The 21,187-nt window shown below is 37.2% G+C and overlaps 1 pseudogene; it reads left to right on the top strand.

Moving 5' to 3' along the window:
• LOC140513822 (enhancer of rudimentary homolog pseudogene) overlaps nucleotides 1-20,973 on the top strand; it is an 86,555-nt pseudogene extending 65,582 nt beyond the window's left edge.
• The last annotated feature ends 214 nt before the right edge of the window (nucleotides 20,974-21,187 follow it).

The following is a 21,187-nucleotide window of genomic DNA, read 5'->3' as shown; positions in this document are numbered from 1 at the left end:
CACACACACACACACACACTAGAACTGAACCTTCCTTTGTAATAAAAACAAGAGAAACAGTTAAGCAAAGACAACTGAGTGACCACATTTTACAATATAGACGACATTCTTCCCTTGTAGTTCCCTAGAACTATGCCTAGAACTGTCATTATCTGTTCCCTGGAATCATGATCATCCTCTCCATCCAATCCTTTTTCCAAGGGACAAATCTGTTTTGAATATTATTCTGTCAATAACAGAAAGCTGCCTGCTTAATCCAACGTGACTTTTTGGGACTCGCTATGGTTCTGGGCAGAGCTAAGGTGCGAATAAGGAGAATTCTTCTCTCCACCCTTCTTCCCATTCCAAACAGCTAGAAGGAATGTCACTTGTAATTATGATATGGCCAAGATGGCTAAGCAGGTCAACTGCTAACATACCTGTAGGATAAAATAACAAGCTCTTCAATTTAGCATATAAGGAATTTTACAGTCTGGCTCCAACCTGCCTTTCCAATCTTATTTCATATCATTTCCCTTCATACTTAAGTTCCCTGATTTTATTCAGCTGTTTCCTACCCCATGCATTCACACTGGCCATCCCCTAGGCCTACAAAACATTCCTTCCTCTTCCTAAAGAAATGTTTCTCTTCCTTCCAAGGACCAGCTCACTTTCTGCCTTCTCCATGAAGTCTACTTTCATACCTTGAGCTGAAATGAGCCCTTTGTCTGTGCCTCTATCACACTCTACCACTCTAATGCTTATTTGTCTTCATGTTTATTATGTATATCCTTAGTAGACTATAAGATTTTTGGGAATATGGATTGTTTAGTTTATCATTGATGTATTCCCAGTGCCTAATAAAGTGCTTTTGAGCAAAGAAGTTGTTTAGTATTTGAAATACATCAAAGCAAGGGCAGGATTATAAAGAAAGGACACTAATTTGGCCAGTGAAAGATATATGTAAAGTCTTTGCCAAATGATTGCCATTTTAAATTTCTGTTCTTTCTATTTTATCAAGCCACCCGTAGCCTCAACTGGATAATATACCAATGTGAGAAATGAATATTCCTCTCATATTTAGTAACTATTTTATTAGATACAAGGTGTCCCTCTTTCCTACTTCCTTATCTAGAAATCAACCGGTGTGGGAAGTCTCTCATAGAGATTTATCCAAGCTGAGATCTAATCAAACAGTAAAAGAAATTCTAAGTTTGGGCTAATGGGTGTATTCCTGTTTATTGTGTTGGCTCAGACAGGCCTGGGAAAAATGCTGATTCTCCCCATCATAAAGAGATGTAATATGGAAATTGATGTCTCTCTGACCAACATTTGAGTGACCTAAGTCATGTACTGCAAGATAGCCCACCTCCCATTGTGTTAACAAATCACAGCTGATTGCCATCCCTTGGAAACATCTACTTTTCAAAGGGCATATAAATTGTGACTCCACTGCTAGTAGGGGTCTTTGGTCTAAGAGAGGTGACTAAATGAACATCCTTTTATTAATAATCTACTGGCTTCATTAATAAAATGATTAAATTCAGAAACTATGTCTCAAACCTTTTTAATCATCACACTAGGATGTAAATAAAAGTTATGGTTGTTAATGGGGGCTCCAATCATTGTCACTAATTTTCTTTTTTTTTTTAATTTTTTAATTGATGAAATAAAGCATTTCCATCACATAGTATGGTTTTTAAAAGATGATTGTACATGAAATTGCAAATCAATTATGTACAACTTGCTATTCTTTTAAAATATATAATAAAGTTATAATGTTTCTTTTTTTTCTTTCCCCCACCCTAGAGATGACTACCACTAAACACAAATATGTGTGTGTGTGTGTGTGTGCACATGCATAAAATAATTCTATACATACTTCTATTAATCATTTCTTTCTCTGGATGCAGATAGCATCTTCCTTCATACATCCTTTGCTGTTAATTTGGGTATTTATAATAGTCAAAATGACTTAGCCACTCAAAGTGGTTGTTAAAACACTATTGCTGTTACTGTATATGTTTTCTTGCTTTTACTTATTTGATTCTTCATTATTTCATGCAAGTCTATCCATGTATTTCTAAGATCATTGATCTCATCATTCCTTATAGCACAGTAGTATTTTATCAAAATCATATACCACAACTTGTTTGACTGTCACTATTTTTCAAAATATCTCATTGCAAGCTTTATTTCCCTACATCTGTCACAACCTGGTTTCTGCTCCTTAAAAGGAAGCTACTTGTTTGTGACCAAGATATAAGTTGGGACACAAAGCTTTGGCCATGTTATGAAATTAGGCTTCTAAAGGGGCTCTGTTAGAGGCAGCTAGGTCATGTTCTGCCAACCCTGGAATGAGGAAGACTCATCTTCATGAGTTCAAATCCAGCCTCAGATACTTACTAGCAATGTGACCCTGGGCAAGTCACTTCACCCTGTTTTCCTCAGTTTCCTCATCTGTCAAATGAGCTGGAAAAGGAAATGGCAAACCACTCTACTATCTTTCCCAAGAAAATCCCAAATGGGATCACAAAGAATCTGAAATGAATGAAAATGACTGAAAAATGAAAAGGGGCTTTATCATTGGGTAATTGAAAAATACTAGACTGAAAGAATACAAATCCTGACTCTGCTGTTTGGATAACTCTAGGACCTTGAGTAAATCATTCCTCTTAGCCTAGATGATCTCAAAGATTCCTACCAGGTCCAGCTCAAGAAATGATGATTTTAAAGTGTCATTTCAAACATTCCATTTCGCTTCTGAAGTAGCATTGTAATAAAACACTGAACTCAAAAACCTGAATTCAAAATTGCCTCAGATACTTACTAGCTACACAACCCTGAGCGAGTCATTCAAACTCCCTATGTCTCATTGGACTTGATGGTCTCTAATATCCCTTTCAGCACTGAACCTATGATCCTATGGCCCTATCAAAGAATTTCATAAGAAAATATTTCCTGCGAAATCATACAACTATATTCAAATGTTTAAGGTGATGGTCAAATGATCATAGAAGTTTACAACTGGGAGGAAATGTAAGATCATCTGATCCAAATCCCTTATTTTAAAGAGGAGGAAACTAAAACTTAGATGGTTGAAGTGTGTTGTCCAAAAATGTACAATTGCTGGGTGACAGCATTAAAGACAGATCCCAGGTCTCCTTATTCCTATTTTATGGGTACAGTTTGTTTGTCCTTTCCTTCTACCATGAAATCATGATCTTCTGTGGAAATAGTTTTTTTGGGAACTCCTGACTATATAATTAAGTTCTTTCCATGAAATTAAACATGGACCAATATTCCTAAAGTCTAAAAGAAATTATATGTGTATGGATGCACACTTGCACTGACTGGGAAGGAGTGTGATAACCAGCTCTCAAAGAGAGGGTATCTCTTGGATGTCTTGGCCACAGACACCTTCATTAGGTGGAGGTGATGATCTCCAAAAGAAACATCAAAGTTTTCTAATGTAAATATGGTAATAGGTTCAATGAGGAAGTTATAAGATACATCTAGTTCTATATTCCCTCTTTGTCTGACTTTTCGAGAAACCTCCATGTAATTGTTGAAGGGCGTTGCTTGAATTCTCTTAGCCTAATACTAAAAATAATTCCTTATATTTGTTCAACACATTAAGTTTCTGAAGGAATTTCACATACCTGAACGTTACCTTCATAAAGAAAGGTTGAGATGGCCAAGAGAAGAAGGGATAACAAGGGAATGTGTAGGGTTTGAAGCCCTAATGCCTTTTGAAAACACTTTTTGGAGAAGACAAAGTCACTCTCTAGGAACAGGAGAAGGGTACTATGACTTTTGCATGCATATATGCACATGTACACACACAAACAGACATTTGTTTAAGAATGAAAATTAGTGGATCAACTTAATCCATCATGAAGGAACACTGTGTCAAAGCAGTGTTATTTTGGTTGTTGTGGCTTCTGTGTGAGTGGTTCCCAACCACAGGAGTATCTGGTAGCCATCTGAGAGAAGCTGGATTGGTTAAGAAGATGGGACTGGTTGTGGCAAATGCAGGTAGAGCTAGTACATATTGTTCAGACCTGGAAAAACATTTTCCAACATAATAATTTTCAAAAAGTATTTATTGGCAGAACATGGTTAGCCTACTGTTAAAAATATGCATAGAGATGCTGAACCTGAGTTTTTATCCCACCCTTTTCCTCTCTCCCACCCTTTTTGCCTGTCCTTACTTCTCATGTTACACCTCCACATTCCACCCCTACTAACTTTGCCCTGTACATCGATGTTTATATACAGACCTTCCCAAACACATATACATGTGTAAATACACACAGACACAAACATATATTTCCATCATAAACTGAAATTGGTGGGACATTGTTACTGTAGTGTTTTGAGACTTTTAAGATGAGAGGTTTGTTTTCCACTGAAAATGGTGCTTTCATATGATTTTGGAAACATTATTAATGTTGATAGCACCACCATCCTTCCAGTCACCCAGAAGCATGGTCATGGCTGAGAGAAATCACCATGCCATATGCTCTGATTCCTTTCAGAGTCCATCACTATGGTAAGCTCTGGGAATTTAATATATATTTCTTCCTAATATATTTCCTTCAAAAATTATATAATTTCCATTTATGGGAAATCAGAAAGACATGATCAGATAGACAATTCTTTTATCTTTAAATTGTCAAATGTCTTTTTTTGTTTCATCCTGTCAAAATCACATATTTTGACTAGTTTTAAACTGAGCATATAGCAGACCAGCTTCTCCTTGATCTTTTCCTTTCAGATAAAATCTTGAATTGTCATTAGACTCTTTCTGCAATGTTTTTTCTCCCCAAGCACAACATGCCAGGATTTAGTTTCTCCTTTCCCTAGTCTGTATCAACATCATAAAAGATTTGAAGTTTCACCTTTCAGGTGAATCTTTTCATCTCTTTCTCTTCTTCCAAGCATCACAAAGGAGATAAAGCAATTGTCCTTGAGTTGAAAATCTGTTATTAAAAATAATGATGGAAAAAATGTAAGTTCATTTAGTGGGAAGACTTTGTACCTTTATTCCTCTCTGGGCTCTACTCCTGACTTTTTGAATTTGTTTCTGTACCCTTCCCTAGCATTCTTCTCACCCTGGAAGATTCCTTCACCGCTGTGGCCACTTTCTTTGATGGATCTTTTCCTCCTGGAACCTCCATCTTCAAGATATTTCCCAAGCCAACCATATTTACTCTTTCATTCCTCAGTCAGCTCTCCGCTTTTGACTCTCCAAACTTCTTACTCTACTATGCACCACCCCCACACATTTCATGGATATCTTTCCCTTCCTATCATCTTTCAGCCTTCTTTTATGTATTATCTTTTCCCCCATTAGAATATAAGCTCCTTGAGGGCAAGAACTATCTTTCTATTTGCTTCTATGTGTATTCTCAACACTTAGCACCAAGTTTGGCAGATGATCAGCATTTAATAAATGCTTACTGGCTTGACTTTGTAAGTTGCTTTAGTTTAACTGGGGACAGTGTGCTATAGGCATCTACCTTGAATGAGGATGAAAGTAATCAGGCTTCCTAAGGGGAAAATATCAATTATACCTGAAAACTGTCACAAAATGCATCTACTTCACCCCCTACCAAAAAATACTTGCCTTATCATTCAAGTGAAAAAGATCAAACTGTAAAGGAAAGCACCAATCATATTTCAGGTCGGAGAGTAACAAATCTATGATTCTGTGCCAAGTGGAGCCCAGCACAGTAACCAATAAGGTATTAGTTTCTAACAGTGTTGTCAATTGAACATTATCTGTTTGTAAAAATAGAAAAAACTTGGCACCAGAATTTCCATACCTCCTTCCTGTTGTCTGCAATTCTCACCTTCCCACTCTCCACCTCCCTACCACCACACCATAAAAAAGTTGCAATACGGTTTGAGTTGGGAATCTTCTGGAAGCATCTTTGGTGCATATAATGCTCAAAACAATGAAAGAATAAATTGGGAGAAGATTGTGTCAGGTAATGTTTATGATTTGCAAAATGTCAGAAGCATTTCTCTAGTTTATTTGTGGCTCTCTCACAGGTCTCCCGTAAATTTAGATACATCACTCACTCAGTTCCTTGGCTATTTTATTGAGAATGACTCCCTCTGCTATGTAAAAACCTCTTCAAAGATCTGCTGAGATTATGTGATTGACTATTTGTGAAGTCATTTTAGTTTCCTGGGTGGTCTGTGTTATCTAAGTATGATTATATGGCTATTGATGTCAGAGAATCCAAACTGGTCTCATCTAAGTAAAAAACTCCCCAGTGTTATCTCAACACATTTAAAGAGGATTCTAAAATATTAATGTCCCATCGAAAAGCCAGAGACATTCTTAAAGACTTGGAAACAAAACCCAAAGTGCAAAAAGTTACTCTCCTAAACTTGAGGAAAAAGCCCAGTAATGATGGCTTGTCTTTGTATTTTCTTTTCTCTGAGCCATAACTAAATGGGGCAGCTGGGGTTTGTCTCAGGGTCCTAAAATCTAGAGCAGAAGTTCTTAACACTTTTGTGTCATGGATCCCTTTGGCAGTCTGGTGAAATCTATGGACAGAAAAAATATTTGTTGCCTACCTTTATAATTAAAGGAAACGAGAAATTTCAGTTAGAGGTTAGTGAAAAACAAAGATGTAATTTTTTTTTCCCACCCAAGTTAATAAACCTCCTGAAATCCATGGACTTCATGTTCTTAACATGAATCCCCTGATCTAGGGGATTCTATCAGCACTGTCAAAGGCTGTGCTTTTTCTTCTCATTTTCCATGGCTATACACCCCAGGTGAGCTCTCCCTATCACCTGATCTGCCCACTTTGCTCAATGTGCAGAATTCCTAGTTATGGCTCTGCTCCTTCCTCAGAGGAGTGCAAAGTACTTCATAGATATCTAGTGACAAATGGTAGCATTCACCTCATTTTACAACTGGGGCAGAAATCAGTTAGGGAGATACCTATAGCTATTTAGTAAATAAATGTAGAAAGTGACTGAATGATGAGTTCCCTTGATTTGACCAAACGTTTTGTTCCCTGAGTCAAACAAATGTGCAGTGAAATCATCCCACTTGCCAAGTCAATATCTGTCTTTTTTTTTGATGCTCCTCAGTTTCTAGATTTGTTTTAGCTCCTCTGCCAGAGCTGCAAACCTTATTTATTTATTTTTTCTGTGTAAATGTTTGTGGTTTTTGCTAAATGGATCAGTTATATCAACACGTCCTACCACATTATTAGTTTTATCAAATAACAGAATGTACAGCCTGCCAGCCAGAATGTGTTTGGTGTATGTCTATCCAGTACATCTTGTAACAACCCTTTTCTAATATAGTTTAGATTTTTTCCTTGTAAGTTAACACATTTATCAGCCCATATTTCAAGGCAAATTTTCTAGTGCATAATTTCTGCAGGAGAATTTTCCCTGTTAATGGGATCCATAGACACTAAAATGCTTCATTCCCTATTTCTGTGTGCATGGAAATTGCTGACTGTTGAAAAACAAAATGTTGACTGGATGGAAGAAAGGAAGGAAAACAAGGGAGGGAGGGATGAAGAGTAGGAGGGATAGAGAAAGGAAGCGGGGTGGGGGGAGAAGGAAGGAAATAAGTTTTGTTTTTCTGGGTTTTTTATTAAGCACTTATTACGTGCCAGGCACTAGGCTAAACATTTTATAAATATTATCCCATTTGAGCCTTGTAACAACCCAAGTAGGTGCTACAATAATCTCTATTTTACAAATGAGAAAACTAGAGGCAGACAGAGGTTAAGTGATTTGCCCAGGGTCATACTTGTAATACACGTCTGAGAACAGATTTGAATTCAGGTCTTCCTGACACCAGGCCCAGTAGTGCTTCCTCCTAGTTATTGTATGCCTTGTGCCTCTACATTTATCAGCCTAGTTTTTCTCCATTAATTCCTTGTGATCCTTTTTGGTGGCCATCACTCTGTCTGGGGGCTGTGGAGTTCTCAAACATTTGGGTTTGGCTGGAAGAGCAAATCTGCTGCATCCAACACATTTTCTTTTAATTGCTAAGCCCATGTGTATTTTAGGAGGAAATTTGATCCATATGTTTCTGATTCATCTACATTGAAGTCACCAAAATGTTTTGTAAGAGAGACTGAGATGAGTCTTTTCTTTCCCTTAGAGACAGGAAGTCGAGGTTGTGAGGAGGAAGTTACCCCCAAACCCATCCTGACCTAGGGTTCATTGGTTAAAAGAAAGAAAAAGCCAAACTTTATGAGGTTTGCATGGGACTTCGCTGGTTCCAAAGCATTTTCCTAGCCCATTCCCATTATAACCCAAGTTACCAAGGTCCAAGCTATCTTTTGTGTCTATGGAGCAGCACATGAGAGCAAATCTCTTCTTTTCAGATTGAAGATTCTCTGTAGGAAATGACTTGATTTTGCCTCATGGTTTGTGTAGGGGTAGAGAAAGGTATGTATTGACCACTTTGCCATGGAACAACTCTGGTATCCTGGTATTTCCCTTATAATTGGTGACTCTCCGATGTCATTAGTCCATAGAGAATACAACACGAGAGAACGGTCTTCTAGGGATTGAGACTCTTGCCAGAGAGTGTTTTGTGGGCTTTCTTGACAAGCTTCCTCCACCCACTGTCATTTGCCAATTAGGCCTAGGATTTGAAGAAACTTTAAAGTCAACCAGTGTGTTTATCCATGTGGATCTCAAGGTCCAACAGTTTCATTAGCAGAGAAAAACAATTGGTGAGAGAGAGAATGTCTGTGAGCCTAGAGAAATAATGATGTTTGGGTGCTTTGATTTCTTCAGAGACTTCCCCACCACATTGAATCACTCCCCTTTATCTTTCCAAACCATCTCACCACCCTTCCCTTGTGACCCACCTCTGCATGCTAATGTCCTAAACCAAAAGCAAACTCATCATTCGCTGGCCAGACAAGGTTTTCCAAGATCTCTCTGCTCTAATTACTGAGCTGCTGCTGCCATAGCCTTGAAAACAGTTGAAGATGTGTAATGCTTCCTTCCCGTGTGCAAAACACATGGCTACCAGATATTCCGGTGGTCAGGAGTACAGAGTCACTCAAAAGCCACTGATATAACCATGATGATGGTGCTGCCTTATGCAGTCGTGGTCCTCGTGGTGAGAAATTGGGATGCTGCCCTAGCATGCCGATTCATCCCTTGAACAAACAGGGGGACATGTGTAGAGTTGGCTTCAGGGTGATTATCCCAAGACTCAGAATTCAGAGAATGCTCTCCTGCTAGCTATTGGGTAGTTCCCTGTGAGGGGAAAGGAATGTGGTTCTGTTAGCTTGTTCTAAAAGAGACCTGACATTTTCTGGAACATTGAACACATATGAATACACCCAAAGAGTGAGTTAACCCTGTCTAGCAAAAAGGTTTTAGTACTCAAAGCTCATAGAAATTCTGCACAGCCTATGGAATTCAGAATCAGTTTTCCTTAAACTATTTCTCTCATTTCTTTAGGCATGCAAAGGTTCTTGGAGGTTGTTTGAGTTTTCACCCCATGTGGAATCCTTTGTACAAAACTTCTGACAAGTAGCTGAATATCCAGTCTATGCTGAACACTTCTGGTGGCAGCAAACTTACTGCCTCATGTACTTTTCGTTGATTTCTACTTATCCTCTTTCTATTTATTCCGTAGATAACTACATAGGGACCTCTTGCCTCCCCTTTCCATGAGGGAGATCCATGAGGATAGGGATTGATTTACTATTTGCATTTGTATCATCACTGCTGATTTAGTACGTTATCTCTTCAAAGACTTTTCAGGAGGTTAGCATTTAAAAGAACAGAAAAAGTTCTTTTACATAAAGAACAAAATGAGTTCAATCAATTGTTAAATGATATAAGATATTGCTGCATTTTGATAGCTAAAAGGAAAAGAACTCTGGTTTAATAAAAACTGCTAAAATATATGCATGATGAAGCACAGCTTTCAAATGGGATTTGAGCATCCTGGGACATAAAATGAAAGTAGGATAAACATAAAGACGCAAAAAGCCTTTGTAAAAAGATGTATGATGATGAGTCATCCCAAAATTGCCTTGTATTTATTTTTATATACTTTAATGTATACACCCCAAAAGAAAGTAACTTCCCAGAGGACATGGGCTGATTCATTGTGTTCCCCAAGCCTAGCACAGTGCCTGGCACAAAATAGTGTTTAATAAATGCTTGTTGACTGAGTATTTTTGATTTCTTGCTTATCTAGTCTGTTCCATTGATCTACTTTTCCATTTTGTTGTTCAGCCATTTCAGAGTCTTTGCAACCCTATCTGGGGTTTTCTTGGGAAAGATACTGGAGTGGTTTGTCATTTCCTTCTCCAGCTCATTTTACAGATGAGGAAACTGAGGCAAAGAGGATTAAGGGATTTGCCCAGGGTTACACAGCCAGTAAGTGTCAGGTCAGATTTGAACTCATGAAGATGAGCTTTCCTGACTCCGGTCCTAGAATTCTATCCACTGAGTCACCTAGATGCTCTCTGTACCACCTACCTGCCCCTAATAAAAAAATTACATTTTTTAACCAGCTCCAAGTGGTTTTGGTAATTATAGTTTTATACAATGGTTTGAGGTCATGAAGTGCTATTCCCCCACCTTCCCCCCCTTTATTTCCCTTTAGGTCCCAGACATTTTGTTCTTCCAAATTTTAACCTGATTTTGTCTCATTCTATAGAGTGACCCCTTGGTAATTTGATTGATATAGCATTATGTCTGTAAATTCCTGTAGATAATATCTCTTTAAATTATATTGTCATGGTCCAATTATAAGCAATACATAGCCTTTTAGTTACTTAAGATTTTATTTCTAAGAAGAGTATTTTGCAACTTATTCATATAAGTCTTGAGTGAGGTAGACTGACCACCAGATACTACATACGTTTTGTAGTTATTTTGTATATGGTTTCTTTTTCTATCTTTTATCTATCATTTTTTAAATTTTTTATAGGGATGCTGATAAATTTTGTGTATCTATTTTGCATCTCATGGTTTAATTTTTAAAAAACTACTGTTTGCTGATTCTATAAAGTTTTCAAAGGAAACCTTCATGCCATCCGCAAAAATGATAATTTTGTTTCTTCTTTACCAATTATTGAGGTTTTAGTATTATTCTCTTGTGATATTTCTATTGCTGCCATTTTTAGAACTACAGCAAATAACAATGGAAAAGAGTGGCATTGAAATATTTCTTTTAAATACACAAAAGGGAACAGAGGGAGTCATAGATTAGTGCGACATCTTTGAAAATGACATGTTGAATTTATTATATACTTAAAAAGAAAAGCAAATTGTACATAAAAGAGATTTTCAGTGTTGTATACAAAACCTAGCACAGTGCCTGGCATAGAATGGGTGTATAATAAATGCTTGTTGACTGATTGTTTATGATTCTTCTGTTTTCTGTTCTAATAAGGATATAGAAATATTTATTTTATTTAGTGTTTCCTAAATAGAGAATAAAATAAAATTCAAAGGAAGGAGAAGAAATATCAAGTCTCTCCAATCCATCCCACACAAGGCTGTCTGACCATATCATGGTCAATTGGCTCTCTCTACTAGTTCCCTATCAACTTTAAGGTCAAATACAAACGCCTCTTTTTGATATTTCAAGTCTTTCATGATCCAACCTAATTTTCTTATATTATTACGTTACTTTCCTGCACATACTCTTCAGTCTAGTCAAATTGGCCTTGTTATTGTACCTATGTGATTTTAAATACTCCAACCTCATGTCTTTGAACAAACTCTCCCCATGCCTGCAAAGTCCTCTTCCTGACTTCTACCTCTTAGAATTCCTAGTTTACTTCAGCACTCAACTCAAATGTCACTTTTGTAAGGTATCATGTTGCATTTTTATTTCAATGATGTAAAATAATTTTTATTAAGCTTGCCCTTGATTTTTCAGGATTTCTATTTCTGTACTTAATTGGGGATTTTAAATTTGTTCTTTTTCCAGTTTTTCTTTTTACTGCATGTCCAATTCGCTGATCTGTTCTCTCTCTCTCTCTCTCTCTCTCTCTCTCTCTCTCTCTCTCTCTCTCTCTCTCTCTCTCTCTTTCTGTTTTTATTGATTTAAGCATTTAGAGATATAAATTTTCTCCTAAGTATTGCTTTAGTGGCATCTCACACATTTTGGTATGTTGACTCATTGTTGTCATTATATGTAATAAAATTATTGATTGTTTCTATGATTTGCTTTTTTGCCCACTCATTCTTTAGTTTGTTTTAGATTGCTTAGTTCCCAACTAATTTTTAATATTTGCTTCCAAGACCCTTTATTGGATGTAATTTTGATTGCATTATGGTCTGGAAATGGATGCATTTAATATTCTTTTCTGCCTTTGGTTCTGAGGTTTTTATGCCCAAATACATGGTTCATTTTTTGTGAAGATGCCATGTACAGCTGACAAAAAATATTCTCCTTTGTATTCTTATTTATTTTTCTCCAGAGGTGTATCATATCTAACTTTTCTATTCATCTTTTAACTTCTTTCTTATTTATTTTATGGTTGGATTTACCTAGTTCTGAGAGGGTACAATTGAGGTCCCCCCAATATAGTTTTGCTATCTATTTTCTCCTGTAACTCATTTAACTTTTCCTTTAAGAATTTGGATGTTCTCCCATTTGGTGCATATAAATTTAGTATTTCCATCTGTTGTCTATGGTACCTTTTAGTAAAATGTAGTTTCCCTGGTTATCTCTTTTAATTGGGTCATTTTTTAATTTTGCTTTTTCTGAGATGATAATTGCTACCTCTGCCTTTTTTTTTTTTTAACTTCGGCTAAAGAATGACAAAATCTGGTCCAGCCCCTTATTTCAACCCTATGAGTGTCTTTCTGTTTCAAGTATGTAACTTGTAAACAGCATATTGTTGGATCCTGGTTTCTAATCCATTCTACTATACTCTTCTTTTTTATGGGTGAGTTTATCCTACTCACCTTCAGAATTCTGATTAATAGCTGCACATTTCCATCTGTCCTATTTTTTTCTGTTTATTCTTCTCTCTCTCTCTCTCTTATTACCTCTTTTCATCCTTTATACCCTTCTCAAAAGTAAATTTTGCTTCTGACCACTACCTCCTTTTATCTATTCTTCCTTTTATCCTCTTCCCTTTTCTCTTAGCCCCTTTCCCTCCTATTTTCCTGACAGATAGGATACATTTCTATATTCAGTTAAGAATGTTTCTATATTCTTCCCTCTTTGAACTAATTCTGAGAATAAGGTTCAAGTGTTGCCCACTCTCCTCACTTTCCCTTCCACTGTAAGAACTTTCAAGTGTGCCTCTTTTATGTGAGCTAATTTTCCCCATTCTACCTCTCCCTTTCCCCTTCTCCCAAATGCATCCCTCTTTTTCATCCCTTCATTTTTCTGAGATCATCTCAGTATAATTGACTCATGTCCATGTCATCTGTTTTTGCAGTCTCCTAATTGCCATAATAATAAAGTTCTTAGAAGTTACATGTATCATCTTCCCATACTGGAATGTAAACAGTTTAACCTTATTAAGTCTCTTTCATGTTTACTTTTTTATGCTTCCTTAAGTCTTGTGTTAGATATCAAATTTTCTGTTCAGCTTTAGTTTTTTCATTGGAAATGCTTGAAAGTCATCTATTTCATTAAATGACCATTTTCTCCCTAAATCATTATACTTAGTTTCACTGGGAAGGGGATTCTTGGTTGCAATCCTAGATCAGGGGTAGGGAACCTGCAGCCTCAAGGCCACATGTGGCCCTCTAAGTCCTCAAATGTGGCCCTTTGACTGAATCTAAACTTCACAGAACAAGGACTCTTAATAAAAGGATTTGTTCTGTAAAACTTGGACTCAATCAAAAAAGGCCACACCCGAGGACCTAGAAGGTCACATGTGGCCTCAAGGCTACAGATTCCCCATCCCTGTTCTAGATCCTTTGACTTCCAGAATATCATATTCCAAGCTCTCCAGTTCTTTAACTTGAAAGCAGATAAATCTTGTGTGATCCTGCCTGTGGCTCTTCAATGACCACTTGTAATATTGTCTCCTTGATCTGGGAGCTCTAGAATCTGTCTGCCATATTTCTGGGAATTTTCATTGTGGGATCTCTTCCAAAAGGTAATTGGTGGATCTTTTTATTTTATTTTACCCCTGATTCTAAAATATTGAGGCAGTTTTCCTTTATAATTTCTTGAAATTTGATGTCTAGCTCTTTTTTTTTAATCATGGCTTTCATGTAGTCCAATAATTCTTAAACTATCTCTCCTCACTCTATTTTCTAGGTCAGTTGATTTCCCAATGAGATAATTTCCCCCATTCTCCCTCTCCCTTCTTTCTCTCCTTTGGGTTATCATGTATCAAGAATGTGCTGGTAATAGAAATGTTATTTGTGCTTTATTTTCAAAGACCAATGAATTCATTGGGCAATGTCTTGACTAATACATGAATTGGATTTAAGTGAGGCACAGTTGCACAAAGTAATCAGGCTCATTTTTTCAGAGTCATTGAAATCACAACTACTGGTAATGGCTCTGGATGCAGTGAATGACCTTAGTTTCTTCATTGTCTGACCAACCTCTCAGCAAGTCATAGTGCCTGCTTCAACCACTTTCATAGCCATTGGAATGAATTGTTCTCATCTACCCGTTCCACTAGGGAAATCCTTCACATGCTTGGGGCGGACACTTCCCTAACTCAACGATGGATTTGAGGTCCATGGGTTACCCTCAACCTGGTTTAACCCATCTGCAGAGGCATTATCCTGGGGTGTAGCCACTGCACGTTGTATAGCTTCTTGCAGTCACAGATAAGAGTTAAGTACCAGGTAGACACCAAAGATGGATGAACAGCCCTGAAAAGTGCTTGGCAAGCCCTCACACCACAGTGCTAGTCCTCCTTGAATATCTCATAGGCTCCAGGAGAGCATAATTACAATAAGAGAAGATAAACATAAAAGGAAGCTGAAGGGAAGATTGGAAGAGATAAAGATATCAAATATCTGGAGATCAGATCTGGAATTCATTCTGGAGATTAATGAACTATTGCTGGACCTTTTTAAAGGCCTTTTAAAGTGGAACTTTTGGGAGAAGCAATCTGAACAGAGGGAGAGATCACAGGGACAGAGAGGCTCTTTGTGTTAATTTCAGATTGAGTCTCCAAGATGAAAATCTAGAGTATGGGAGAGGAGGTTTAGAATGTAACTTTTCCCCTTATCTTCTGTTGCTCCCTATTTACTGGCTTGTTCTCTGACACTTTCAAATATTTATATATCTCTTCTGTCCCCAAAAACTCCTTGGGTTATGATTCTATATTTTTCTTGATTTTCACAGCCAGACTCTAAGGAAAAAGCCATCTATACTTAATGCCTCCATTGACTTTTAAAGCCTTTACAATATGGCATCCAACCCCACCATACTATTGAAATACCACCAAATCCAACAAGCCCTTTTCACTCCTCCTTAATTTCTCTTTATCTTTTGACCCTGTCCATGACTACCTCCTTGTGAGTACTCTCTTCTCCCTTCGTTTCCATGATACTTTTCCTGGGTTTTCTCCTCTTCTTTTCACTTCTGCTCTTGGTCTTTTTTTGCTGTATTGTTAAACAACTCTTGCCCTTATCTGTGAATGTTGCCCAAAAATACATCCCTGGTCCTCCTCTACCTCAATAATCCCATCAGCTTCCTTGAGTTTAATTATCATGTCTATATGACTCCTCAATGTTTTTATTCAACTTTAATCTCCCTCCTATAGTCCAGTTCCACATTTACCAACTGCCTATTAGGCATTTCCATTAGACTATCACATTGGAATCTCAACCTTAACATATCCAAAACAAAATTCATTCTCCTTCCTCCTAAACCCACCCTGCTTCCAAACTTCTTGATTTTTGTTGAGAGAATCACTATTGTCCGGTAAATCCAAATTTGTAACCTCCCAGCCAACATTAATTTTTCCCATTCCTTCCTCCCAAATAACCAATCCATTGTGAAATCTTGTTCATTTCACATGATATAGTATCTCGATTTCATTCCCTCTTTTTTATTCGTATGACTACTGCCTTATTTCAGGCCCACATCAACTCTCATAGTGCTTAAAACACAATACAAATTTAAAAAATGTTTGCTTACTTGATCCACTCCCACCTGAGCTATTGTAATAGTGTGCCTTTTCAGTTTGTCCCCACGTAAACCATTTTTCTCCCAGCTGATAAAATAATCTTGCTAGAGTATAGATCAGACTATGTTTCTTGAACTGAAATTAATTGAAATGTGGACCCATTGGTGACATTAAGATAGTCATGAGAAGAGACCAGTAGTGATGGTTGGCAACACTGCTAAGCAGTTCCAAGGCATTTATTTATCAACCTGACATTAACAATGGGGAGGTCTGCTGACTTCCCGGAGAATGTATCTAAACTATGACAGAAAGCCTCCCAAGATTTGTTAAATCTGACATTTCCAAACACTTCTGGTAATTCATGTGTGGGATCGAACTGTGTTGCTGGAATAAACGTAGACGGCATTGCTGGGGATTACAAAGTCCAGGAGAGGTCTCTGGGAGGGGGGGAATGTTTGCATCACTACTGCCATTTGGAGGCGAGGCTAATATGAAAAAGGCCAGTTTGGAAAATGATTAATAAGATGACACCTGTGAACAGAATTTAGATTTCTGGACCACAAATTAAAACATGAATGATGGACATATGGCCAGGGATGAAGTGCACATGTTGATGACTGACAAAATTATATTTTCCTAGAGTCTTACAAGTCTGATAAAAATGATTTAAATTTCAAAAGAGAATAAAAGGAAGAAAAATGTCTAAGTCTATCAAGTTAGAGACTATGCAAAGTAATAATTACAACACAGGAAAAAATAGTCATTAATTTAAGGAGCCAAATTTTTTAAAAAGAGTCAACACTATAATTCTACCCAAATTAATATACTTGTTTAGTGCCATACCAATTAAACTATCAGACAATTACTTTCTAGAGCTGGACAAAATAATATCAAAATTCATTTGGAAAAACAAAAGGTCCAGAATATCAAAGGGACTAATGAAAAGAAATGCTTGGGAAGGTGGCCTAGCGCTACCAGACCTCAAACTGTACTATAAAGCAGCAATTATCAAAACCACTTGGTATTGGCTAATAAACAGAGAGGTAGACAAGTGGAATAGACTTGGCACTCAAGATGCAGTAGGCAAGGAATATAGCAACCTTCTGTTTGATAAACCCAAGGACCCCAGCTTCTGGGATAAGAACTCATTGTTTGACAAAAATTGCTGGGAAAACTGGATAACAGTGTGGCGGAAATTAGGCATAGACCCATACCTGACACCGTACACAAGAATAAAGTCCAAATGGGTACATGATTTAGGTATAAAGATTGATACCATGAATAAACTGGAGAAGCAAGGAATAGTGTATTTATCAGATCTATGGAGAAGGGAAGAATTCTTTACTAAAGGAGAGATAGAAAGCATTATGAAATGCAAAATGGATAATTTTGATTACATTAAACTGAGAAGTTTTTGCACAACCAAACCCAATGAAACCAAAATCCGGAGGGATGTAGTAAATTGGGAAAGAATTTTTACAGCTAAGCTCGGGGATAAAGGCCTCATTTCTAGAATATATAGAGAACTGATCCAAATGTATAATCATACAAGTCATTCCCCAATTGATGAATGGTCAAAGGATATGAACAGGCAATTTTCAGAGGAAGAGGTTAAGGCTATCTATAATCATATGAAAAAATGCTCTAAATCACTGTTGGTTAGAGAGATGCAAATCAAAACAACTCTGAGGTACCACATCACACCTATAAGATTGGCAAACATGACAGAACAAGAAAATGATAAATGCTGGAGAAGATGTGGGAAAGTTGGAACACTAATTCATTGTTGGTGGAGCTGCGAGCACATCCAACCATTCTGGAGAGCAATTTGGAACTATGCCCAAAGGGCTACAAAAATGTGCATACCCTTTGACCCAGCAATATCGCTACTAGGACTATATCCCCAAGAGATCATAAAAATGGGAAAGGGTCCCACATGTACAAAAATATTTATAGCAGCACTCTATGTAGTTGCCAAAAACTGGAAGTCAAGGGGATGTCCATCAATTGGGGAATGGCTGAATAAATTATGGTATATGAATGTAATGGAGTAATATTGTGCCATAAGAAATGATGAACAAGAAGACTTCAGAGAGGCCTGGAAGGACTTATATGACCTGATGCTGAGCGAAAGGAGCAGAACTAGGAGAACTTTATGCACAGCAACAACCACAGTGTGTGAGAGTTTTTTCTGGTAGACTTTGATTTTTGTAATAACACAAGAACTTCTTACCAAAAAAAAAAAAAATCCCAATGGAGGATCTCAAGGCAAAATGCCTGCCACACTCAGAGAGAGAAATATGGAAGTCACTCACATATTGTAGCAGATCATGTTTGTGTATGTGTATGTGTTTGTGTATCATGTTCTGATTTGTTATACGATTTCTTTCATTTATCTTAGTCTGACTACATAGCATGACTATAGTGAAAATATACTCAATAGGAAAGTATATGTAGAATCTATACAGAATTGTATGCAGTCGTGGGGAGGGAGGGGGGGAGTGGGGGGTAGGTGGGGAGGATAAAATCACAATTGTATGGCAGTGATTGTTAAACATTACAAAAAAAAAAAGAGTCAACAGTATAATCCCTACTTTCAGCTTTCTGTGTGCTGATATACAGAGTATTAGTACTAAATAAAATCAAGTAGAAATTTAAATTTGCAAGGAAGTAAATTTAATCTTATATGTCTCTGTAGTTTGGTGAGATACAACTGATGACTAGATTATGACTCTGGAAAAGTGTTTTTTTTCCAAGAAGAATAAGGAAATATAACTTATAGTAGCTTTGTATATTAAGACATACTCATGATGTAGGTATAAAGATTGATAATATAAACAAATTAGGGGAGCAAGAAATAGTGTATTTCTCAGATTTGTGGAGAATGGAGAAATTTTTGATCAAACAAGAGATAAAGAACATTATGAAGTGCAAAATGCATAATTTTGATTACATTAAATTGAAAAATTTTTGCACAAACAGACCCATTGCAACCAAGATTAGGAGGGAAGCAGAAAACTGGGAAAGAATTTTTGCAACGATGGCTGTTAGCAGTGTTGCGGCTCAGCTCTTGTGCAGTGGCTGTGGCAGTGACAGCTTCGGAGCTCGATACAGTATTACAAGGCATGACTTGTTGAGTCATCAACGGAGAGAGTGATTTACATTTGGAGATGAAGTCTCATACCATTTTGTTGGTACAACCTACCAAGAGGCCAAAAGGCCAAACTTATGCTGATTATGAATCAGTGAATGAATGCATGGAAGGAGTTTGTAAGATGTATGAAGAATATCTAAAGAGAATGAATCCCAACAGTCCCTCTGTCGCATATGACATAAGTCAGTTGTTTGATTTCATTGATGATCTGGCAGATCTTAGTTGCCTTGTGTACTGAGCAGATGCTCAGATGTACCAGCCCTACAACAAAGATTGGATCAAAGAGAAGATCTATGTGCTTCTCCATCAGCAGACCCAACAAGCTGGCAAGCCTTGGGGGGATGTGGGGAGGGCTTGGAAAACAGGTGTGTACAGAATGCTGTAGTGGGAGAGTTGTTATTATAGAAGTCTTGTTTCCATTTTGTTACGATCTAGCCAAGGTCAAACGCATTAGGAGTATTAGAAGATTTTTGTCTTGTTCAATCTGAAGCCCCTGTCCCTCCCCATTTTCTTTTTCTTTTTTAAGAAGTAGCTGAAAATTACTCTTTGGTCAGTTGGCACTTAATTACAGTTCTTCCAGCTGTTATATCTGCTTATAACGTTCACTGTACTTATCCTTCTGTGTAAGGGTTTTCCAGAATTTAGTTATGTCCTCAAAACTCTAAGGCTTAGTAGAGAATACAATAAATACTCTTTAGTTAATAAAAATAAGAATTTTTGCACCTAGTGTCTGTGATAAAGGCCACATTTCTAAAATATATAGAGAATTAAGTCAAATGTACAAGAATACAAGTCATTCCCCAATTGATAAGTGGTCAAAGGATATGAACAGGCAGTTTTCAAGGAAGAAATTAAAGCTATCTATAGCCCCATGAAAAAATGCTCTAAATCACTATTGATTAGAGAAACGCAAATCAAAACAACTCTGAAGTACCACATCATACCTATCAGATTGGCTAACATGACAAAACAGGAAGATGACACATGTTGGAGAAGATGTGGGAGAGTTGGAACACGAATTCATTGCTGGTGGAGCTGTGAGCTGATCCAAAAATTCTGGAGAGCAATTTGGAACTATGCCCAAAGGGATACAAAAATGTGCATACCCTTTGACTCAGCAATAATGCTTCTAGGACTATATCCCCAAGAGACCATAAAAATAGGAAAGGGTCCCACATGTACAAAAATATTTATAGCAGCACTCTTTGTGGTGGCCAAAAACTGGAAATCAAGGGGGTGCCCATCAATTAGGGAATGGCTGAACAAGTTGTGGTATATGAATGTAATGGAATACTATTGTGCTATAAGAAATGACGAACAGGAAGACTTCAGAGAGGCCTGGAAGGACTTCTATGAACTGATGCTGAGTGAAAGGAGCAGAACCAGGACAACTTCATACATAGCAGCAACCACAGTATGCGAGGAATTTTTCTGGCAGACTTAGTCCTTCACAGCAATGAAAGGACCTAAAAAATTCCCAATGGACTCTTGAGACAAAACGCCTTCAACATCTAGAGAAAGAAGTATGGAACTGGATCACAGAATGAAGCAAACCATTTTCCTTGTATTATGTTATGTTTTGTTTTGGTTTGGTTTGTTTTGGTTTTTCTTGTGATTTCTCCCATTCAATTTAATTCTTCTATGCAACATGACTAAGGTGAAAATGCGTTGAATAAGAATGTATGTCTAGAATCTATATCAGATTGCACACTTTCTCAGAGAGAAAGAGGGAGGAAAGGAGAGGGGAAGGAGGGGTAAGGAGGGGAAAAAATCTATGATATGTAGAAGTGATTGTAGAACCCTGAAAACAAATAAACTAATTTTTTTTAAAAAAAAAAGACGTACATGAGGAAATTCAGGAAAAGAAAGGAAAAGCAGAGTGGAGAACTTTTTGAGTAAAGATAAATGGAGACAAAAATAAAAATTATATTGTCATGTTAGTAGAACTTACCTG

The sequence above is a fragment of the Notamacropus eugenii genome, chromosome 7 (genome assembly GCF_028372415.1).
Source record: "Notamacropus eugenii isolate mMacEug1 chromosome 7, mMacEug1.pri_v2, whole genome shotgun sequence".
Classification (NCBI taxonomy): Eukaryota; Metazoa; Chordata; class Mammalia; order Diprotodontia; family Macropodidae; genus Notamacropus; species Notamacropus eugenii.
The sequence above is the reverse complement of the archived record's forward strand: the minus strand, read 5'-3'. Positions and strand labels throughout refer to the sequence as shown.